Below are 25,178 nucleotides of genomic sequence, written 5' to 3' on the forward strand. Positions count from 1 at the left end.
AAAATAAATGTATTCAAGTTGTTTTTATGTTTATCTATGGAGTTAACTTTATTGGTCTTCATGTTTCTCCATGTGTAAAGTTGCTGTCTTGTGTCCTTTTATTTCAGCCTGAAATAATATAATACTAACTCCTTAGTATTTCTTGTAAGGTAGGTTTGATAGTAACACATTTTCTCGGTTTTGTTTTATATTGGAATGTCTTAATTTCTCCATCATTTTTGAAGGATAATTTTGCTGGAAATAGAATTCTTGGTTGATGAGGAATTGGTTGTCAATCTTATTAAAGATGTTTTGCACGTGATGAATCACTTATTTTGCTCCATTAAAAATTGTTTTTGTATTCATCTTTGACAGTTTGGTTATGAAGTGTCTAATTGTGACTCTCTAAAGTTTATCCTACTTAGAATTAGAATTCATTGAGTCTGAGATCTATAGATTAATATTTTTCAATAAGTTTTGGAAGGTTTCAGCCATTTAAAAAAATAAAATAGCTCCACTTTGTGGTTTCACTTTTCATGATTTCATGTAAAGTGATCAACTGCAGTCCAAAATACTGAATAAAGAATTCCAGAAATAAATAATTTATAAGTTTAAAATTGCATGCCATTCAGAGTAGTGTGATAAAATATTGTGCTGTCCCACTCTTTCCTGCCTGGGATGTGAATCATTTCTGTGTTCACCATATCCATGCCATATAGAGCACCCATCTGTTAGTCACTTAGTAGCTGTCTTGGTTATTAGATTGACTATTGCAGTATTGCAGTGCTTGTGTTAAGGTAACCCTTGCTTTATTTAATAAAGGCCCCAAAGTGTAATGGTAGTGATGATGGCAATTTAGATATGCCTTTTCTTTTCTGGATTTTGGATGATGTTTCTGTGCTGAGGATAATAGGTGTCAAAACCCTGCACATTCTAAAATAGGTGTTTGGACTCACAATGGGCTACCAGCTTGGCCACTATTAGTCTTTGTGGTGAGATTATTAGTGGTATTTTCCTCCCTAGACATTGAAAAGACACATATCTCAGATGTATCATACTCATACATCATATTCAGATATGTCATACTCAAGAGTATGAGTAGTTCTTGTCAATGAACTGTGATCAGAAGAAAAAGAGACATTTGTCACTTCCTGATTAAGGCAATGGGGTACTTTATGTCTTTTTCTGCTGTAGAGAATCTGCAGACACATTTTGAAATGAAAGAGCCACCAAGTGGTTAAATCTCTATCTGCTTGGGTCTTGGAGTAGCTGTGTAGGTCAGAGTCTCCAGCTGATTGGTGTTAGACATAAATCATAAGTGAGAGATGCATTTGTTCTATTAAGCTTCTGAGTCTTCAGGATGGATTTGTTAGTATGTCAGACATAGACTGACATAGCTTCTCATTCTCCTCCAAACTATACAATGGGAATCAAAACTTTATTAAGAGGTTGATAGAATAAAATAAATGTTTTTGGAAAATGTTACATCTATGCTTTTCAGTTTCTTCATTTTACCACTAGGGCTGGAATATAGAGTAGGAAATCTATCCCCAGACACCAGTTAAGTAGGTAGTTTTCCTACCATTTTCTTCAGAAAACCATTCGAAATCTCAAGAGGTGTTCCCTAGCATTTGAGTAACATAAGGACTGGAACCTAACTCATACTGAAAATAAAAATATTTAAAGGCAAGAAGCTGGCTGAAGATGTGCCCAGTTGTAGAGTGGGAGGAAAGAATTACAGAGGAAATAAACATCTCCTTCACCACACCTGGGGAAAAGTCAAGTATATCCCATGGAGTAGAGATACAAAACCTACAGAAGAGAGCCAAAATTGAGTCTTGAAATTGGTCCTACCCCAGTGGTCCAGTTGGGGTTGAGAGATAATCCTAACAGAAATAATTTCTGAGGTAGAAGTGTGGGATTTAGTGATCAAGAACCATGTTGCAAGGGCTATCCATGGGAGACATATCCTGAATCAAAAAACTGTAAATATTTATCCTTCATAGTGTAGGTAGAGTTGGTCTAACAATAATCACAAAACTCCTTACTGGAAAAAGAATAAGCTTTAAAATTTGAATTCAAGATTAAAACTGTTATACAGATTGGATTGCAATTTTAAATATCTGAAACTTGAGAATATTTGTTGATTTAAGAATAGCCTGGAAAAATTGAGTCAGCTCAAGATTTTATCTAAGTGCATTTAAGAACAACTTAATAGAATGGGTATAAAAAGGAAATAGTGGCAAAGAACAAATGTACTTTCTGCTTATAATTTACTGAGTCAATGCCTTTAATCAACTACTTACAGTGACACGGGAGCATTTGGTATGCATAAAAATTGCAAATATTTTGTAAGACTGAAAATAGCCATATAAAAGCTATATGTATATATGTATACATACTTGCTACGGAGTATATAGGTGGAAGTGGAGCACATGACCAGATTTGCCTTTTAGAATATCATTCCTTAAGAAGTATGAAGTAAAATTTAAAGAAGTTATGTCTCAAAGTAGAATGACCAGTCAGAAGGCTGTTGCAATTTTCTAAGCAAGAGCTACAAGAGCCAAAACTAAGTTAAAAATTTTTGAATTAGAAAGAAAGAGAAAATTCAGGCAATATTTGGGAGGCAGAAGACATGGCTTGATTATCAATTAAATATAGTGTGTGGAAAGAAGATTTGAGCTCATACCAAGAATTCTGTCTTAAGATGTTTACTAGACTGGAGAACATCTAAGGAGAAGAAATGTGGATAGAAGGAGAATTCAGTTTGTGTTAGATTTGTGGTGCTGGAGTTGCCCCTGGGATATTCAGGTGGAGCTAGCTATACAGATTAGAAGTCCAAGGGAAAATTCAAGACAGTGATAAAAGTTGAAAATATAATTGCATTTGCTTTTATCTACCAAAGCTATGGATGTCATAGGACATAGTCCGAATGAGATGTAATTGGAAATTCGCTGGGTAAGGGATTCAGGAAAGTGTAATTGATTCAGAAAGATGGTTGTCATTTCCTTTGTCCTTCTGCCCTTTGCTACTTCCCCTTTCCTTTTCCTACCTGGAATGAGATCATAAGATCTGCAGATTCAGCAGCTATTTTGTATCCATTGGCAAGAGAAGAAGGAAATAGCCTGCAAGCTGGGCTTAGAAGAAAAGAAAAATGGAAAGAGACATAATCTCTGTTGATATCACTAAAACACCCTAAATTGATTGACTCAGTGTTTCTTCTTTACAGGATAAATAAATCCATAAGTAATTAATCCATTATTGATGAGATTATTGATGAGATAAATAAATCTATAAGTACTTAATCCATTATTTACAATATTTTATATTGTTGAGAGAGGAATATAGTCAAAACTAATATACAAGTTATTAGCTCTTAGATGGTAGTTGAACAAGATCATGACTGTAAATGCCCAAGGCACTGAACCAAATATTTGGGAGATATTAACTTACTTGTGACATTCTACATATGTTGAGTTGCCATATGTATTGGTCTATAGACCTCTGACTGGTCATTCTACTTTGAGATATAACTTCTTTCAATTTTACTTCATACTTCTTAAGGAATGATATTCTAAAAGGCAAATCTGATCATATGCTCCACCTCCACCTATATATTCCTTAGCAAGTATGTATACATATATAATATAGCTTTTATATGGCTATTTTCAGTCTTACAAAATATTTGCAATTTTTATGCATACCAAATGCTCCCGTGTCACTGTAAGTAGTTGATTAAAGGCATTGACTCAGTAAATTATAAGCAGAAAGTACATTTGTTCTTTGCCACTATTTCCTTTTTATACCCATTCTATTGAGTTGTTCTTAAATGCACTTAGATAAAATCTTGAGCTGACTCAATTTTTCCAGGCTATTCTTAAATCAACAAATATTCTCAAGTTTCAGATATTTAAAATTGCAATCCAATCTATATAACGGTTTTAATCTTGAATTCAAATTTTATAGCTTATTCTATAACAGTCTCACCTTGCTATAAAAACACATCTGAGAATGGGTAATTTATAAAGAAAAGAGGTTTTATTGTCTCACAGTTCTATGGGCTGTAGAGGCTTCTGCTTCTGGGGAGGCCTCGGGAAACTTATAATCATGATGGAAGGTGAAGGGGAAACAATCACATCTTCAAATTGCCAGCAAGAGAGGGAGAGAGCAAAAGGCGGGGGGCGGGGAGGTGGCAGGAAATACTACACACTTTCAAACAACTGCATCTCATGAATGATAACTCACTATCCTGAGAACAATAAGTGGGAAATCCACCTCCATGATCTAATCACTTCCCACCAGGTCCCTTTCCCAACATTAGGGATTACAATTCAATATGAGATTTGGGTGGAGACACAGAGCTAAACCATATCATTCCACCCCGGCCTCTCCCAAATCTCATGTCCTTATCACATTTCAAAACACAATCATGCCTTCCCAACAGTCCCCCAAAATCTGAACTCATTCCAGAATTAACTCAAAAGTCTGAATCCAAAGTCTCATCTGAGACAGGGCAAGTCCCTTCTGCCTATGAGCCTGTGAATTCAAAACCAAATTACTTACTTCCAAGATACAATGGGGGTACAGGCATTGGGTAAATATTACATTTCTCAAACAGAGAAATTTGCCAAAACAAAGGGGCTACAGGCCCCATGCTAGTTTGAAACCCAAGAAGACAGTTATTAAATCTTAAAGCTCCAAAATAATCTCTTTTGACTCCATGTCTCACATCCATGCAACACTGATGCAAGGGATGGGCTCCCAAAGCCAGGTGCTGCTCCACCCCTGTGGCTCTGCAGGTTGCAGCCCTCCTGGCTGCTTTCACAGGCTGGTGTTGAGTGCCTGTGGCTTTACCAGGCACATGGTACAAGCTGTTGGTGGATCTACCATTCTGGGGTCTAGAGGAAAGTGGCTGTCTTCTCACAGCTTCACTATGCAGTGCCCCAGTGGAGATTTTATGTGGGGGCTCCAACTCCACATTTCCCCTCCTCACTGCCCTAGTAGAGGTTCTCCACGAGGGCTCCACTCCTGCAGAAGACTTCTGCCTGGACATCCATGTGTTTTCACACATCCTCTGAAATCTAGGCAAAGCCTGCCAAGCCTCAACTCTTGCCCTCTGTGCACCCACAGGCTTAACACCATGTGGAAGCTGCCAAGGTTTTTGGCTTGCACCATCTGGAGCAGTGGCCTGAGACATATCTGGGGCCTTTTTAGCTACAGCTGGAGCTGGAAGGGCTGGGATGCAGGGCTCCACGTTTTGAGACTATACAGAACAGCAAGGCCCTGGGCCTGGCCCACAAAACCATTTTCCCCCAATTTCCTCTCCAGAAAATAGGTTATTCTTTTCTACCATGTGGTCAGGCTGCAAATTTTCCAAACTTTTATGCTTTGCTTCCCTTTTAAATATAAGTTCTAGTCTCAGATAATCTATCTATGCACACATATGAATGCATGCTGTTAGAAGCATCCAGGCCAAATCTTGAAAGATTTGCAGCTTAGAATTTTCTTCTTCCTGATACCCTCATTCATCTCTCTAAAGTTTAAACTTCCACAGATCCCTAGAGCAGGGGGACAATCTGCAAGTCTTTTTGCTAAAGTATAGCAACAGTGACCTTACTCCAGTTTTCAATAAGTTTCTCATCTCCATCTGAGACCTCCTCAGCCTGGACTTCACTGTCCAAATCACTATCAGCATTTGGTCACTACTATTCTACAAGTCTCTAGGAAGTTCCAAACTTGCCCTCATCTTCCTTTCTTCTTCTGAGCTCTTCAAACTGTTCAACCTCTGCCTATTACTTAGTTCCACAGTTGCTTCTATATTTTCAGGTATCTTTATTGCAATGCCCCACTTCTCTGGTATCAGTTTTCTGTATGAGTTTATTCTCATATTGCTCTAAAAACATACCTGAGAATGGGTAATTTATAAAGAAAAGAAGTTTAATTGGCTTATGCTTCTATGGGCTGTATAGGCTTCTGCTTCTGGGGAGGCCTTAGGAAACTTATAATCATGGTTCAAGGTGAACAGGAAGAAAGTACATCTTCACATGGCTGGCAGGAGAGAGAGAGCAAAGATGGGGAAGTGCTACACACTTTCAAACAACCAGATCTCTTGAGAACTCACTATCACAAGAAAAACAATCAGAAATTTGACCCCAAGATTCATCATCTCCCACCTGGTCCCTCCCTGAACATTGGAGATTACAATTCATCCTGGAATTTGGGTGGGGACAGAGTCAAACCATATTACCATGTAAGCCAAAAAATATCAGTGTTGTGTCATGATGGAGCAAATGAACAATTAAAGCAAATAAGCCTGAGAGGTCAAGCAAGATTGCCCTAGTCATTCATTAGTTTACTAAATTCATTCCACAGTAGTGTGTCAGGCACTCAAAGCTCAGTGAGTGGACCCCTTGGGGGCAGCTGCAAGTGGCAAAAATTCTTCTACATGGATTCTCTTAGTCATTGTGGTTGTCTTCTTTGTAAGCTTGTTAAAATATACTCCTACTCTCTTTGTTTTTATGTCATATTCTCTTAACTTCTTAACTTCTGGGGATTTCTTAGTCTTGAACTGAAGCCTCCTTGCCATATGTGCTTCAATGTCACAGAAGCAACAGAAGCTGTCTCTGTTTGTAAGAGAAAAGGTAGCTGTGGGAGTATTTAACCATCTTATGGGTAAACTTTGTCCTCCCCAAATTCATATGTTAAAGTCCTAATCCCCAGCACCTCAGAATGTGACCTTATTTAAAATAGGGTAATTGAAAACTTAATAAGTTAAGTGTGGATGAGTCATGCTGGAGTGGAATGGACCTCTAATCCATTATCACTGGTGTCCTTATAAAAGGGAGAAATTTGGACATGGACACACATGCACACAGACACACACACACACACAGAAAGCCATGTGAGAATAAAGGCAGAGACTAGGACGATGTTCATTTATGCCAAGTGTATTAGTCCATTTTCACACTGCTGATAAAGACATATCTGAGACTGGGCAATATATAAAAGAAAGAGGTTTACTGTACTTACAGTTCCATGTGGCTGGGGAGGCCTTACAGTCATGGTGGAAGGTGAAAGGCATGTCTCACACGGTGGCAGACAAGAGAAGACAGCTTGTGCAGGGAAACTCTCCTTTTTGAAACCATCAGATCTCATGAGACTTATTCAATATCATGAGAACATCATGGGAAAGACGTGCCCCCATTATTCAATAAATTCCCACTGGGGCCCTCCCATAACATGTGGGAATTCAAGATGAGATTTGGGTGGGGGACACAGCCAAACCATATCATTTTATCACTGGCTCCTCCCAAATCTCATGTCCTCACATTTCCAAACCAATCAGGCCTTCCCATCAATAACTCAAAAGTCCACAGTCCAAAGTCTCATCTGAGACAAGGCAAGTCCCTTCTGCCTATGAGCCTGTAAAACAAAAGCAAGTTAGTTACTTCCTAGATACAACGGGGATATAGGCATTTGGTAAATGCAGCTGTTCCAAATGGGAAAGATTGGCCAAAACAAAGGGGCAACAGGTCCCATGCAAATTTGAAATCCAGCGGGGTACCCAAATCTTAAAGCTCTAAAATGATCTATTTTGATTCCATGTCTCACATCCAGGTCACACTGATGCAACAGGTGGGCTCCCATGGTTTTGGGCAGCTCTACCCCTCTGGCTTTGCAGGGTACAACCTCTTTCCTGGCTGCTTTCATGGGCTGCCATTGAGTGTCTGTAGCTTTTCCAGGTGCATGGTGCAAGCTGTCAGTGGATCTACAATTCTGGGGTCTGGAGGACAGTGGCCCCCTTATCACAGCTCCACTAGGTGGTGCCCCAGTAGGGACTCTGTGTGGGGGCTTTGACCCCACATTTCCCTTCTGCACTGCCCTAGCAGAGGTTCTCCATGAGGGGTCCGCAGCAAACTTCTGCCTGGGAATCTAGGCATTTTCATGTATCTTCTGAAATCTAGGCAGGGGTTCCCAACTCTCAATTCTTAACTTCTGTGCACTCACAGGCTCAACACCATGTGGAAGCTGCCAAGGCATGGGGCTTGCACCCTCTTAAGCAAGAGCCAGAGCTGTACCTTGGCCCTTTTTAGTCATGACTGGAGCAGCTGGGATGCAGGGTACCAAGTCCCTAGACTGTACACAGCAGAGGGACCATGGGCCTGGCACATGAAACCATTTTTCCCTCCTAAACCTCGGGGTGTTTGATGAGAGGGCCTGCCACAAAGATCTCTAACATGTCCTGGAGATATTTTTCCCGTTGTCTTGGTGATTGACATTTGGTTTCTCATTACTTATGCAAATTTCTGCAGCTGGCTTGAATTTCTCCTCAGAAAATGGGATTTTCTTTTCTATCACATTGTTGGGCTGCAAATTTCCCAAAATTTTATGCCCTGTTTCTCTTCTAAAATGAATGCCTTTAACAGCACTAAAGTCACCTCTTGAATGCTTTTCTGCTTAGAAATTTCTTCTGCCAGATACCCTAAATCATCTCTCTCAAGTTCAAATTCCACAAATCTCTAAGGCAGGGGCAAAATGCTGACAGCCTCTTCATTAAACTTAACAAGAATCACCTTTTCTCCAGTTCCCAACACGTTCCTCATCTCCATCTAAGATCACCTCAGCCTGGACCTTATTGTTCATATCACTATCAGCATTTTTGTCAAAGCCATTCAACAAGTCTCTAGGAAGTTTCCAACTTTCCCACATTTTCCTGTCTTCTTCAGAGCCCTCCAAACTGTTCCAACCTCTGCCTGATACTCAGTTCCAACATTGTTTCCACATTTTCTTTTCAGTTATGCTCCATCCAGTCCTGGTACCAATTTACTGTATTAGTCCATTTTCATGCTGCTGATAAAGACATACCCAAGACTGGGCAATTTGCAAAAGAAAGAGGTTTCTTAGACTTAACAGTTCCACATGGCTGGGGAGGTCTCACAATTGAAGTGGAAGGTGAAAGGCACACCTCACATGGCAGCAGACAAGAGAAGAGAGCTTGTGCAGGGAAACACCCCTTTTTAAAACCATCAGATCTCATGAGACTTGTTCATTATCACATTAACAGCACAGGAAAGACCTGCTCCCATGACTCAGTTACCTCCCACCGGGTCACTGTCCCACAACACGTGGGAATTCAAGATGAGATTTGGGTGGGGACACAGCCAAACCATATCACCAAGGAATGTAATAGAATTCCAGAAAAACACCAGGAGCTAGGGGAGAGACATGAAAAAACTTCCCCTCACAGCCCTCAGAAAGAACCTACCTGTAGATACTATGATCATAGGCTTCTGGTCTCCATATCCATGAGCAAATAAATTTCTGTCGTCCAAGCCATTCAGTTTGTGATACTTTGTTATAGCAACTCTAACAAACTAATAATTAGGGGCCCATGTTGCATTGCGTTTATATTTCAAAACTGAAATCATTAACGGTTTTCCTCTTGATGACTGGGTTGGAAAGGTTGATTTAATCCTTTCTTTAAAGTGTAGTTCAACATTCATTTATCTCTTTACTCATCCTACTGGATTCTCAGAGTGTGTGAAAATGAACTGCTGTAGAGGTTGCATGGTTTTGATGAAACATTTATACTCAGAATTAAAAAGGACTGTTTCAATACTATCTCTTTCCTATTTAAAGCAAATAATAGGGTTTAGTTATCATCAACTTAAACTGAGCAGAGGGTACATTCTAGAAGAAGCCTGGTAGAGGGGTGTGGGAGAGGAAGTTTGTGTTGTATTTTGGAGTTTATGATGAGTATTGATTTAGGTCATAGAGAGCTAGATACAATTTGGAAAAGATGAGAACAGAAGTTTAAGACTGTGATATCACTGTACTTTATGCCAAGTAAGGATATTCTGTCCTCTTTAGAGAACAGTATGACTGAAAGAGGGGTTCAGCCAGTGGTCATCTGCATCAGAGCAATACCAAAAACAACCTGGATTTAAACACACTGTACAGGGCCCAGCCAGACCACAGAACCATCTTTGCCTGTTTTCATATGGATGCCTACACCATGCACAGAGCCATATTAAAGAAAAATAAATGACAATCTATCTCTGCTGTAATTTAACACAATTCAAGCCACATTTATTAATGCTTCTGTACAGCATGTATGGTGCCAGTTGTATGAATATGAATAAGTCTTGGGCCATGCTTTATTCGGTTCACAGTCTGGTTAGGAAGATCAAAAAGTCTTCATGAAATATGTCAGACTTGACAATATATCAAGAACATGGATCAAATCTTATTGGTCTTTATATTCCCAATACTTACAATAATGCTGTGGGGGGAGTTTTATTATGCCAAGTACTCAGATGAGAACATAAGGGTCACACAGCTGCCAAATGTCAGAGATGAGATTTGAGCTATTAGCCCATCACTATATAATCTTCCTTGTAACTGAAATGGGGGGAGTCTGATGGTTTGTAGCCAGGGAAATGGTGTGTTCTGGCTTGTTTTCAGCTAGGTGGAAAAAAGAATGGAGGGTGGCAACTTTCTACCAAGACTATCTAAGCCAAATTCACAATCAACTCAGAAAACACACATCTCTGATACTCTAATTCTATTAAATTGGTTTGAAGAAAGGCATTTGGTTTATAAATGCTGAACATATAAACTTTTGGTATCATTGAATGTAGAAATAATCCACATAGAAAATGCATGTATTCATAAGTATTTTAAGTTAATATAGGCCCATGGACATATATCTGGAAGTAAGATTTTTTTACAATTCACCTTGTTTTGTGCCTTTATCCCATAGGGCTTAATTCCAAAATCAGGCTACAAAAACACAGAAGGATTGAAGTATCATTTTTTAATGGAGTTTCTAACAAAAAAGTAGGACTTTTAAAGTCTGTATCCTCAAACACAACATTTTACCTTCTAAAAGAGCCCTAGACTTTAATGTCTTAAGTCTCATTTTAAAATAATTACTGTTCTGTGCTTTTATTCACAGATCAGAATGCTCATATTGATAAGTGGTAATTCAAGAGGACATTTGGCTTCTGGATGTCAAAAGCTGCAAAAGGAACATATTTTGAAGTGCTTTCAAAATGTTAGTAATGAAACTCTCTGCCTTTCACCTTCAGCTTGCCACGAAGCCAACTGTATTATTCCAACTAACCAACTTCCTACAAGTCTTCACAGCTCACCCACACCCTCAACAATCATAAGAACACAACAGGTATTGGAAATAATTAGAGGTGAAGAAAATGAGAAATCTTTTTAAATGTACTTGTAGCAACACTACAACCTGAGTGGTGACTAGACCTTTCCCAACAGGCAAACTTTATTATTCTAGTTACTTCTTTCAGAAATTATGTTCACATTCTGTTTTGTCTTTATTGTTCCCAGGGAAAGGAAAAAATACTACTATATGGATACTTTTTCACATATCCTCCTTTTCCCCTAAAAGAGAGTTGATTTTAAAGTTGTATTATTATTTCTTATATTGTTGCTGTTACTATTGTTATTGGTAATGAAACACACCGTTAATCTGACACCCTTTAAAGTCATGCCTGGTAAGGATTTGCAGATACACGTGGAAAGACACAGTGGCTCCAAAGTTCTATGACTACACAGTAAGCACTAGTAATCTCTAGTCAGGGGACTGGTGGGTGAAAGGAAGAACTTAGAATGAAATCTGTGTTATCAGTCACTTTTTTCCTTAAGAGAAAGAAACAAATGAAACCATGAAAAGAATGACAGCAATGTGTTATTATTTTGTGCCAGTTTAATAGTATTTTGGCCGTATAAAGAGAACTGTGGCCACTTATGTTTCATTTCCACAAAGAGAAAGACAGCATTTCCTGGGACACGAATCCTGGAGAAATAGTTCCTTGGGATAATAATAGGTATTATAATGAAAAAACATATGAGAAGTTATTGTAAAGGTTTAAACAAAATTAAATGGATCTCATTGGGACAGAACTTCTCGGAGTTTTTAATATACTAATATGCATTATGACACTATAAGAAAAGGGTTTAGTATATAGCATTTCCAAAATTCATCTTTTTTATGGAGGATGCTTCAAGACCAGTGTTCTTCAAAATATGTTAGTGCTCATAACAGAAGATATTTCATTTTGGTATAAGAAATGACTTTACACTATCTCTTGAATCAAAGATGTTACACCATTGATATAATTGAGATTTACTTTGGCTGTTAGCATATCAAATTTTTTCATGTTCTTTTCATAATCTCTATAGACTAATGTCTCATTCAAATGCAGAGGGTAGAACACATAGCAGCTGGTTGTATCTTTATTTAGCTGGCTGCACCATAAGTTTTATTATATCTACAAACAGAGTTTATAAATATCTAAAAGGTTGCTATGGTCTTTCGCTAGCAATGGCCCCTGAGGGAAGGACAAGAAATAATTAAAGCAGGAGGTTTAGGAAAAATCATTTTAAAAGGCAGATCAGTTTACTGAAGGACCATGTGCACTCTGCCAGTAAGGGAGGGTTGTAGTTCCATGTAACTTGCTTTGACATCTTAAGAGTGACTTTACACTATATTTTTAGATGAAAGTTCTGTGTTGGGTGATGTGTTCAAACAAAAAATATGGAACACATAGCAATTGGTAAAAATTTGTGAACAGGAAGGTTGACATTTTTAAAGAGGTCCTACCAACAGATTGGAACCCCAACCATTCCAAAGAATTGTGGCAAAATAAAAGGAAGACTCTTGTTATACGATGACCTTCTCTCTTAAAACCTCATTAAGAATATATCTTCTTCTTTCAGCTTTCCAGGAGATGGTATGTATGCTAACAAAAACATTAGGAATTCAAAAGTTGATGTGTTCCCAAGTAGTAACAATTTCCCAAGGAAATATTCCCAGAGTAAACATTTCCTTTCCCAATGCATTCCACAAAGCATCTTTAGAGGCTTTTAAAATTGTATTCCAAGGTTTTTGATTAAATGGTCATGCAGAGTGTTGAAATCAGTTTAGGAGAGTGAGAGGCTAAAGAATAATTTCATAACTTAGAATCTAGGTCTCCTGGGAATAAATGTTTCCGTGATACAGTCTTCATTCTTCTAAAGGGATCTATTGCTTTTAGTGTATCTTGAAAAGCATATGAAATATTTAAACCAGTTTTACAGTATATTAATACTCTTCTTTCATACTCCATGCATTTGAGAAGAAAGACACTCAATATTTTAATTTTTTTTTGCTTCTCTTGTACATGAGGCTTATTTCAGAGGCTTTTCCCCCCAGAATCTTTACTATTGACAGACAGATCTGCTCAATATTTTATGCTCAACAATATATGGTCACTGGCTCCCAATCTGTAATCAATCATTTTTCCTAAGCATAGAATACAAGAAAATTATAAAAAAAATATATCATGAACTTACTGGGTAGAATATCAGTAAAACTCAACAATGACAAAAAAAATCAGGCTTAGATTTTTAGAATATGAGAATTAGAAAGGAAATTTGGTATTAGGTAGTTCAACTATCATTATACAGCAAGAAAACTGAACTTTCCTGAGATTAAATGAGTCTTCAGCAAAAATTAGTTAGTTTCAGAGCTCTCTTGTTTTTCAGGCTAGTGGATTTTTGATAGCTCATTTGACTTCGATTTTGACTTTGACTTTAATAGACTTTGACCTATAGTATGTTTGCTCTAAACCTACTTTAGCTATAATTCTTCACTCCACTCCCAAATTCTCAGAATGCTCAAATAAAATTATTCAATTATTTTATTAAAACTACAGTATTGGGTCTACTGGCATAAACCTGTGTTCTGCTTATATTATCCTAATTAAGCTTGGAGGGATCAGCCTGCTCAAAATAATACCCATACACAGGCCCTTTTTACAAATTATTATAAGAAGAGTTCTTCCTCTGTCTTTATATTCTGGCCAACAGAATCCTAAGAAAAGTGTTATTTGATTCACTCAGGTTCAGATACTAGTGACTAAAAACAAGTGTACTTAGTCTCTCAAGACTTTATGTAAATTTTAAAAAGACTAAAGCAATATTGTGGAATATTTTACTTTAGCTTAAACATACATGCATAGTACATACAATAACTGTGAATGTCAAGAACTATCAAATCCCCTCACTAGGGGAAGATTAGACATTTAACTAGGAATGGGAAAATGTCTCTCCCAGTTTGTCTCTGCATCTTCTCTATCATCTCTCATATTGATTCTTTATTCTCTACCGATTCTTTTTTGTTGTGACGTATTTTAGCCAAAGACTCATACTGAGTCACAGTGTTGCACATCAGGTCCTCCATCATTCTTTCATTCAAAGATGTAATGAGTGCCTATATGGACTAGGTAGTGGGGATAATAAGGTGAACAATTTACACATAGTCCTTAATCTCAAGGCATTCACATTGTAGTGAAGTATAGAACTTGAGCAACTCAAAATGTATAGATTTTCCCACTGAGATCAGTTTCATTAACTTCTGCATTTTTAGTGGTCTGTTAGGGACTTCAAACTCCATCTAAAACATACATTTATGGTTCTATCTCTCCACTAGGGAGATCTAATAAACGAAATGACTAAAACAAAAGTGAATTCCTTTTTTTTGAGTTTGGAGGAAATATTTTGAGCTCACTTTTTCATTTTCAAGACTTACTGTTAAGTTCATTGAAAGCCTTCATTTGCAAATAATTACATAAAGTGAAAGGTAAAGGAGTAAATCAGTCCTCTCACTTTTAAGCTGCCTCCTATTAAAATTTACCTTTCGAAATGGTTGACCTTATGGACATAAAATTAAGCCTCATTTATTCAAAGATTACTTACTCAGAAAACTCTGCTAACTGATTTCCAAGTACCTGGAAGAATGCCTACTAACAGACAAAACTGATTTTGTGGTCTCTGTGCCAAAGGTCACGCATGATACCCATAAAAGAGATTGTCTGACAATCCATCAAAGTCCATCATACTTATATTTTGCCTTTGATTTTAATATATTCAATTAGTCTGTTTCCCAATTGACACCAGCTTGTATGTAACAATTCAAGAGAAGCAGTTTTGTAGCCAGGTCCCAGAGAAGCAGTGAGATTTAACCATCTGATAATACAATGGGAAAGGAAGAACAAACAAACAAAATCTGGCTTAAGAGCAAAGTCTGAGGAGATTTGTTGCTATGTGGCCAAAAGCCTGTATTCACTTCAACTGCCCATGAGATTATCATGACCTTATTGCATAATAAAGAAATGGATCAATTCATTCAACACACATTTTTAGAGCCTAATACAGGCCTGGAATTGGGGAAGCAAAGAGAAGTGAAAAGTCCTTAATGCTCTTGAAAATTTTACAGTCCAATAGAGAACTCAGAAACAAATCCACACACCTACAGTGAACTCAATTTCAGCAAAGGTGCCAAGAATATCTACTGGGGAAAAGACAGTCTCTCTAATAAATGGTGCAGGGAAAACTGGATATTCATATGCAGAAGAATGAAACTAGATCCCTATCTCTTGCCATTTACAAACATTAAATCAAAATGGACCAAAGACTTAAATCTAAGACCTCAAACTATGAAGCTACTACAAGAAAATAGGGAAAGTCTCCAGGACATTTGGCTGGGCAAAAATTTCTTGAGTAGTACATCACAAGCAAAGACAACCAAAAGCGAAAATGCAACCAAAGCGAAAATGCAACCAAAGCAAAAATGGACAAATGGGATCACATAGCGTTAAAAAGCTTCGGCCCAGCAAAGGAAACAATCAACAAAGTGAAAAGCCAATCCACAGAATGGGAGAAAATATCTGTGAACTACCCATCTGACAAGGGATTAATAATCAGAATATATAAGGAGCTCAAACAACTCTATAGGAGAAAATCTATTAGGTTGTTGCAAAAGTAATTGCGGTTTTTGCCATTACTTTTAGATTACTTTCACACCAATTTAATAGTAATCTAATTTAAATAATAGGCAAAATATCTGAATAGACATTTCTCAAAAGAAGTCATACAAATGACAAACAGACATATGCAAAAGTGCTCAACATCATTGATCATCACAGAAATGCACATCAAAACTACAATGAGATATCATCTCACCCCAGTTAAAATGGCTTATATCCAAAAGACAGGCAATAACAAATGCTGGTGAAAATGTGGTGAAAAGGGAACCCTCGTACACTATTAGTGAGAATGTAAATTAGCACAACTACAATGGAGAATACTTTGACAGTTCCTCAAAAACCTAAAAATACACCTGTGATATGATGCAGCAATCCCACTGCTGGGTATATACCCAAAAGAAAGGAATTCAGTGTATCAAAGAGATATCTACACTCTCAGGTTTGTCGCAGCCACTATTCCCAACAGCCAAAATTTGGAAGCAACCCAAGTGTCCATCAACAGACGAAAGGATAAAGAAAATATGGTACTTATACACAATGGAGTACTATTCAGCCATAAAAGAATGAAATCTTGTCATTTGCAACGACATGGATAGAACTGGAAGTCATTATGCTAAGTGAAATAAACCAGCACAGAAAGACAAACATAGATGTTTTCATTTATTTGTGAGATCTAAAAATCAAAACAATTGAACTCATGAAAATAGAGACTGGAAGGATTGTTACCAGAGGCTGGAAATTGTAGCGTGTGGTGTGTGTTTGTGTGGCAGGGGGCAGGGGAGGTGCTGGGGATGTTAATGGGCCCAAAAAATAGAAAGAATGAATAAGACCTAGTATTTGCTAGCACAACAGAGTGAGATTGGTCAAAAATAATTTAATTGTACATTTTAAATTAATTGAAAGTATAGTTGAGTTGTTTATAACACAGAGGATAAATTCTTGAAGGGATGAACACCCCATTTTACATGATGTGATTATTATGCTTGTATCAAAACATTTCATATACCCCATCAACGTATGCACCTACTATGTACCCACAAAAATTAAAATAAAAACACTTAAAACAAAGAAAATTTTACAGTCAGCTGGGATGGCAAAAACCTAAGCAAATATAATATAAAAAGATAGAAAGTAGAATGGGTGTACAAAGAGGGAAGAAACTGATTTGTCTTGAAGACTTAATGGATGACTACTATTTGAACTTGGTCTTAAAAGCCAATTGGGGACTTTCCCAATTGATAATAGAGGAATGGATATAATAGGAAGAAGATATGGTCTATGAGAAGGCATAGAGTCATGACAGAGCATGTTATGTGTGGTAGGCAGAATTCTAAGATGGCCCCCAAGATTCCCACCCTTGCTGGATGTGCCCTGTATAATCCCTTCCTCTTGAGTGTGAGCAGGATGTGCCTATGAATATGATGGGATACCAGTCACATGACTATGTTGTATTATCTATCAAAAGGAATTTTACAGTTGCGATTAAGATTCCCAATCAGTTGCCTTGGAACTAATAAAAATGAAATTTGTCATGGGAGAGTCTAACCTAATCAAGTAAGCCCTTAACAGAAGTCAAAAAGAGAGAGAGATTCTCCTGTTGGCCTTTTTTTTTTAGACGGAGTCTCACTCTGTCGCCCAGGCTAGAGTGCAATGGCGTGATCTCGGCTCACTGCAACCTCTGCCTCCCAGGTTCAAGTGATTCTCCTGTCTCAGCCTCCTGAGTAGCTGGAACTACAGGCGCCCACCACCACGCCTGGCTAATTTTTTGTATTTTTAATAGAGACAGGATTTCACCATGTTAACCAGGATGGTCTCAATCTCCTGACCTTGTGATCCACCTGCCTCAGCCTCCCAAAGTTCTGGGACTACAGGCATGAGCCACCGCGCCCCGCCCTGTTGGCCTTTAAAGAGCAAAATGTCACATTATGTGTGGGGCCTCTGACACACTATGTGTCAGAGACCTGACAGCTGCCTCTGGGAGATGAGAGTGACCCCCAGTCAACTGTTAGCAATAAAAAAGGTACCTCAGTCATACAACGGCAAGAACATAGATTCAACAAACAACCTGAAGGAATTTGGAACCAAATCATTCCCCAGTTCAATTTCCATATGAAAAGACAGCTGCCCCAGGTTTCCCTTTCACTTTAGTGAGACTCTGAGTGGAGAATCCAGCTAAAATGCATCAGACTCCTGATCTATAGAAACTATGGGATAATACATTTGTGTCATATGAAGCTGCTAAATTTCTGAAAATGTGTTATGCACCAATAGAAAAATGAATACAGCATTCTTGGGGAACAGAAAGTCAGTTAAAATTTCTGGATGGGGGGCAGGTAGACAACACAACAGGAGGAATACAGATGAGGACAAATAATTAAGGGTCTGAGGCATCATGGAAAGATTTGTTCCGTGGGCCACAGGGAGCTGTTTAAGGTAGTCATTGTAAAGGTAAAGGGTGCCAATAACAAGTTTGTGTTTTAGAAGGTTAATGCTGGCCAAAGTGACAAAGATGGATTGGATAAGAGAGATGATGGAAGAAGGGAATTGAGGCAGGCTGTGCTAAAATAATCCTAATAAATGATTAGGAAAGTTTATTGAAAGGTAATGACAGCAGTGAGGAAGAAAGGAAGATTAGAAAGATATTTAGAAGGTAAGATCAACCTGATGACTGACAGGAGACCAACATGAAAGAGGAAGATTAGTGAAGAATGATTCAAATGTCCTTGCCTCAATGATATGAGAATAAGAAAAGATAAACAATTAGAGAGAGAACTTACTTTCTATTTTGAAAATGTCATGTTTTAATTGATTGCAGTAATTCTAAGTGATTAAGAAGGAACTACTAGGCAGTTAAAAATGTAGTTCTGGACTCTGGAACAAGGTGAAGGCTGGAGATTTGTTTGGATAGTTATCAGTAGAGTTTAAAGCACAGGAATAAATGAGATAATTCATGTAGAAGATGTACTCGGAAAATATGATGACAGAGTGAACTTGGAGGGACAACAACATTTAAGTGTACAAATAAGAGGAGCAGGGGAGGAAAATAAGAAATTCTTTTTACAATAAGAATAAAATCTAGAGAAAATCATATATTGAAAGCTAAGGGAGGATAAATTTTCAAAGAAATGAAGATTGAAGATTGCCATATGTTAATTAGTAAGTAGAGTAAGCATTAAAGGAAAGCATTTGGGTTTAACAATAAGAAAATCCTTGGCCCTATTAAGAAAAGTGTTACCTTAGTAAGAGAGTTGCAAAGCAATGGTGGATGTTAAAGTTATAGTGCAGTGGATTTTAAGAACGAATCGGGAGAGATACATAGTGGAATAAAAGGACTACGGTGAATACCTTTTAAATAGCTGGGCAACAAGGGATTCTTCTCAGTGGAAACTAAGGGAAAGGACAGCATATTTATAAGTACAAAGATAATCCATAGAATGGGAGAAATTATTCACAAATCATATACCTAGTAATGGCTTGTGTCTAGCATATATAAAAAACCCTCACCATTCAGTAATAAAAAGACAACCACAATGTTTTTCAGATCTTTTTGGATTCCAAATTTGTATATCTTTCCAAAGATATACAAATGGCCAATGAGCACACACACAAAATGCTCGACATCATTACTCATCAGAGAGATGCAAATCAAAATCACAATGGAAGACTATAATTAAACAGGTAACAATTGTTGACAAGGATGTGGAGAAATTAGAACCCTCATATACTACTGGTGGGGATGTAAAATGGTACAGCCACTTTGAAAAGCAGTCTGGCAGTTCTTTAAATGATTAAACACAGAATCATTATATGACCTAGCAATTTCGTTCCTAGGTGTATATCAAAGGGGAATGAAAATTTATGTCCACACTTGTGGATACAAAACATATACACAAATGTTTATAGCAGCATTATTTAAAAGAGCCAAAGGCAGAAAAAACCCAAATTAATGGAGAAATGGATTTTAAATTTGTGGTGTATTCACACAATGCAATTTTATGTGGCCTTAAAGAGGAACAATATCCAGATACATGCAACAAATGATGAACCTTGAAAATATTATGCTGAGTCAAAAAAGCCTGCCACAAAAGACTGTGTATTGTTTGATTCTGTTCATATGGAAGTACAGAATGGGGAGATTTATAGAGTCAGAAAGTAGATTGGTGTTGCTTTAAGCTGGGATAGGGAAGTGCAGGAGTGCAGTGCCAAAGTATAACCAGGGAAAATAGCGAATGGGTATAGGTTTCTTTCTGAAAGTGTTCTAAAATTGACTATCATGATGGTTGCACAAAAATGTGAATATTCTAAAAAATCATTGAATTGTATTATTTAAATGGGTGAATTGTACTACATTAAAGCTGTTTCTAAAAAATAAATTTAAAAGAGAGATTCAAGATGGATAGGGTTGAAAGGAACATTTCTTTTAGCTTGTGAGAGATTCCAGTATGTTTGCATTTGGAAGGGAAAGAGTTGGTGGCTATTCATGGAGATTGATGGCCATGATGATAACTCTGAATCATCAGAAAAGGTCAAATCCTGTTCAATATGTAATATCTTTTAGAAAGAGTTCCAGTAAAAACATCTAGATGAAATTGACTCCTTTGAACACGAAACTTGCTTTCTTTTACAGGAAAATTAATTTGTGAGGAACATGCGTTCCCTCAATGATGATGGACAAATGAGGTGTTACTCTAACTAGGGGAATAATGGTTACCAAAAAAGTGTCTTTCTGCAAAATTATTTTTTATTTCTAAAGTTTTGAGGAGATTTTCTGGATTATAAAGAAAGAAAAGGAAAAATGTACCAAATGTCATGCTTCTCATACGGTTGTTAATTAGATCTGGATTAACATTTAGCTGCCTGGCTCATTAGATGCAAATGTTATATGGTTAGGCTACAAACCTGTTCCACTAATAGATCAAGAATGGAAGGCCTACAGTAGCCACCTATCCAGCTGATATATTTTAACCAGGATACGTTCTGGTATTCCTTGTGTTTCAGCCAAAATCTTTTCTGTCACCATTGTGTTTCTCTTTTGAAATTGTGTTCAGCATTATTATTGCTTTTATTTATTTTTTACAAAGTGCTTCATTACTCTTCAATGCCTGCAGTTGCAGCACATTGCCTGGATATTAAAAACAGATTGTTAAACACTTGCTGGCAAAATCCCAGAGGATCTATGTGGATCTATTTGTTTTAAAATTTATTAAAATTCTCTGGATACAGATTAATTTTTCTTGTTCAATATTTTTTATTGTTTCACCTGCTGTTGAGTAGAAGCTGCAACTGGAAAAGTTTTTGTTTTGTTTAAGTTACCAAGTTCTATCAAAATTGTTTGAAAGTTCCTAAACATTTTTTTTTTACTGGAATGATTTGCTTTGAAATAACCCACCACCCTCAGGAGGGGGTTACTCACACAAGGTATCCAGATGTCTTGGGTAAGGAGCAAATATTCAGCATCCTTAAGGAAGGGCAAGAGCACTTGGAACTTGGCAGGAGCTCAGCCCATTAAGAGAAGAGACTCCACTCCTCTGTTGATGACCAAGGAAAATGGTCTGCTGGATTCCGAGTGTGAGAAAAGGCAGCTGAGCCTTGTATTTGATGGAATAAGCCAGGCAAAACAATTTGCCTAGTGCTGTAAGGGCGAGCCAGATCAGAGCATCCTGTGAAAGGAAGTCTGAGAGGGACAGGGATTCATTCCTGGGAAGGAGCATCATCACAGCAAACTGCTTAATAAATAAGCACTGTTTTTTTCTTGATTTGGATTTGAGTTTCAATGTAGAGGTCAAATGATTTTTAAAAACCAACAAATAAACAAATAGAAGAAGGGGTTCTGGTTTATATAAAAATGATGAGCTTCAATTTGGTACCTATTCAGAGAAGAAAGCATCTGAGAGAGGAAAAAAATTATTAGGGACTTTGGGGGGAGTGTTTTTTAATGCCAAATATGAAAATGGGCCTATCCTGCTCTTCCTCTAAGATTTACCACATAATTCTCCTGCGTTTCTATTATGAGACCAGAAATTCTAAATAAGCCCCTTCTAGTGTGCTCAGAGGTCGGATCAATAGACACGAACTAAAAGAAGCCTGAATTCTATAAAGCATTATGTTATCCAACGGCACAGATCCATTGATATGAATCTAAATGTTGCCAATATATTAATATGAGAATGGAAAAGCCACAGAATTAGGGCTACAAAACTTTAGTTGGAATCACTCTTCCTCAGTTAATAGCTGAGTGGCCATTAGTCTCTTTAAGCCTCAATTGCTTTATTTTTACCTCTGTTTCCTCATCTGCAAATTGGGGATAAAATATTATCTGATGTAGTTCAACAATCAACTGAGACATATGAATATATCATATATATGCTACAATATGTCACATATATATACATATATATATATGAAAGCTCTTCATAGGTAACAAAACATAAAATATTAACACTTACATTAACTAGAAAATATCCTTGAACATTTTTAATCCAAATTTACAAAGCCAGGATTTGAATATAGGGCCACATGACTCCACAGTTTTTTTTTTCCCCAAATTTCCTTGTTAGTTAATCAGCTTTCAATGAATATTTACAACACACAAGACTTTTTTTTTTTTGAGGGCTACCAAATGGAAGCAGATGTAGATAATGTTTTCAAGGAGCTGATAGTTTATTCTAGAAAATAAGACATGGGTACAAATTATCTACCCCCATGAGTTAGAAAATGATCGAGTCTTAAGAGATGTCAATTCAACTGATTATTTGATAATTACCTACTCTACATCTGCAATGTGACAGATACTTTGTTGCCTGGGGACATAATGATAAGCAGAAACAGACATGTTTAATTTTCTTGCCAGTTTGGAGCTGATAGTCTAGAGGAAGAAGACAGATGTTGATCAAATAAATGCAAAATCACAACATTTATAAGGGCTTAAAAGCAAAGATACTTGGAAAGTGGTGGATGACTCAGAGAAGAAAGACTACCTCCAACAGATAGTAAAGAAGAATGCTTTATAGAATAGAGCTCATCAGAGCTCAGCTTTTGAAGATAGGTAAGATTCGGATTTACAGAGTAGAAGGGAAAGTTGTCTCAGAGGGTACATGCAGTATGAGACAAAGAATAGGTTTAGTCAAGAAATGAGTCTTTAAAAGTCTTTGAAGGAATTGAAAGTAAATCCATTTGTCTAAGAGGTTTAGAAAAATAAAAATTGACAAGTATGTTGCAACCAAATTGTGAGGGTTTTGAATGCCTGGGAGGCAGAGGTTGCAGTGAGCCAAGATCACGCCACTGCACTCTAGCCTGGGCGACAGAGTGAGACTCCGTCTAAAAAAAAAAAGGCCAACAGGAGAATCTCTCTCTCTTTTTGACTTCTGTTAAGGGCTTACTTGATTAGGTTAGACTCTCCCATGACTAACTTCATTTTTATTAGTTCCAAGGCAACTGATTGGGAATCTTAATCGCAACTGTAAAATTCCTTTTGATAGATAATACAACATAGTCATGTGACTGGTATCCCATCATATTCATAGGCACATCCTGCTATGCCAGTGAATTTTGTCGGCACCCAAAAGGGGGGATTTATTATATGGAATTTTTCATTTAACTCAGGTGTTTCACAGAATACAAATTGGGGGAAATCTGTTTATAGTATTATTTGGACTTCTAAGCATGCTAATGGATTCATTTAGGTTGCTTTTCTTTTTTTCAAAAAAAGTAAGTATTTATTAGCCTGAGTCATGCCTACTAATGAATATATTTGAATGATGAGAATTTTGACTGCCTTTGTTCATAATGGTGAATTGGAATACACTGATATTTTTAAACTGTAATTACTTTTTCAAGGGTTGACTCAAGAATTCAGGGGTGTGTATAGGGAAGTGGTTTCTCTATCAGTGTTGGCAAAACTTGGCTTGAAGCTTAAGATAAGACAATAAACAGATACTGCATTCCTCATCTGGGAACATTTGGATTCCGCATTTTGAGTTTCTTAGAAACTGAGTGACTCATTACCATCCATCAATGTGTACTCCACCTTTAATGAAGGTATAATACATTTCCGGCATAGGTGTAGAGTAGATATCCTAATCATCTCTATGAAAAACGTATGTAATTGTAGCAAGCCCTGGGAGCATCCATTTGTACAGCATGACTCTGGGCCCTTAGACACAGTTGATCGGTCTGGGATATGGGTCCATGACTTCAGCTAAGCCAATGAAAATCTCTTCTTCAGAAGTTTCAAATTGGAATAAGATTCTGGATTTGGTTATGGTTTATCTCTTCATTGCTGTCACCCAGGCATAGTAAACAGGTCTATTTACCACCAAATGGACTAGCATGTGGAGAAAGTTTGTCTGCAGAGCATGAGAAAGGAGAAGCTTATATACAAGAGATGAAGAGTTGAGAAGTAGAGAGAAGCCTTGGCTTTCCAATCTCTGGTTCTCACTCCTGCTGGTTCCCACGACATTTTTGACCCCAAATGTGTACTGTAGGACATCTGTGTATCCTATTATTCCCCTCTACCTCCAAAAAAACTTGAGTTTGTTTTTTGTCTTTCCAAACAATTCCCCTCTAACCCAAACAGAGGGAATGGTATTGTTCCAAACACTGGAAGTGTGTGGTTGGTAAAACAGAAAAGTCAATTAGAGACAAAGTATAACACAACGGAAAATTCATGGCCTTGGGTAGCAGACACGTCGGGGTTAGAATCCTGGCTCTTCCGATTGCAGAAGTCCACTGACGGTGGGAAGTGATACACTCTATAGACCTCAGTTTTCTCATCAGTAAAATGAGTATAATAAAAATGGTCACCTGAGAGAGTTTGGGTAAGGATTTAACGAGATGACGTATAAAATACTGAAAAATCCCATGGCACATAATGAGAATTCAATACATCTTAATAACCACGATTGTTGATTCTTTCGTGGAAATAACTTTAATAAAGTATGTCATCTTCACAATCATCAAAGATCAGATTTTTGATGATGAGGTTGTTGTTCGTGTTTGTTTGTTTTATTGTGTTTTGTTTTTGAGGTTTGTGACACTGAAGAGGATTGGACAGAAAGGCCTGGGCTGGACTCTGGAGGGGACTATGGACAGCCACAAGGCAGATAGCCCTGGCTATAGGAATCAAGAAGGCAGCCGGGGTTGGGGGAGGAATACAGAAAGCAGAGGGTGGTGGCGGGGCAGCACAGGGGCCGGGGGATTCAGAAGGATGGTCCTGGAAAAGATACTCTGGTGTGCTGAATGTCCCTGAAAATCTCCTTCTAGATCAGGAGCACCTTCCACACATCTACACTAAGGAGTCCGATCATCACTTCCACTCAATTCTCCAGCATAAGTAAGCTCTGTCTTCATGATGACTGAGTGACC

Source organism: Pan troglodytes, chromosome 10 (assembly GCF_028858775.2).
Source record: "Pan troglodytes isolate AG18354 chromosome 10, NHGRI_mPanTro3-v2.0_pri, whole genome shotgun sequence".
NCBI lineage: Eukaryota > Metazoa > Chordata > Mammalia > Primates > Hominidae > Pan > Pan troglodytes.